Source organism: Diachasma alloeum, unplaced genomic scaffold, assembly GCF_001412515.2.
Source record: "Diachasma alloeum isolate Michigan unplaced genomic scaffold, Dall2.0 Dall_scaffold_01029, whole genome shotgun sequence".
NCBI classification, from domain to species: domain Eukaryota; kingdom Metazoa; phylum Arthropoda; class Insecta; order Hymenoptera; family Braconidae; genus Diachasma; species Diachasma alloeum.
The window spans coordinates 37919-38451 of NW_021681141.1; positions in this window are offsets into that span (position 1 = coordinate 37919).

Sequence of the window (533 nt, forward strand, 5' to 3'; positions counted from 1 at the left end):
GGTTGTGGCAGAATCTATCACGCAAACACTCAGGAGAAAATTAGATCTTGCATTGTTATTAAAGGACTGGGCTCTTTCTTCTGTTCACAGGCTAGTGAGGGAGAACTGGCTGTGGCACAAGTAGTTCTGGGCCTGGGACAAGGCGAGGAAATGAGCTTGGTTGTAGGGTCAGTTTACATGCCCTATGACTCGGCTGAACCACCTCCTTCGAAAAAAGTAAAGGACCTATGCAACCATGTGAAGGAAAGGGGACTTGAACTCCTGCTAGGTTGTGATGCCAACTCGCACCATGTAGCATGGGGGAGCACCGGCATTAACGGCAGGGGGGAAAGCCTCCAGGAATTCATAATGGGGGCCGGTCTAAACATCCTTAATAGGGGGTCAGAACCTACCTTCATAGATCGGAGACGACAGGAGGTCATAGATATCACTCTGGGGACGGATAGAGTGGCAGACATGATTGGGGACTGGAGGGTCTCAAAGGACCTCTCAGCGTCCGATCATCAAACCATAAGAATGTCCATCCACACAGT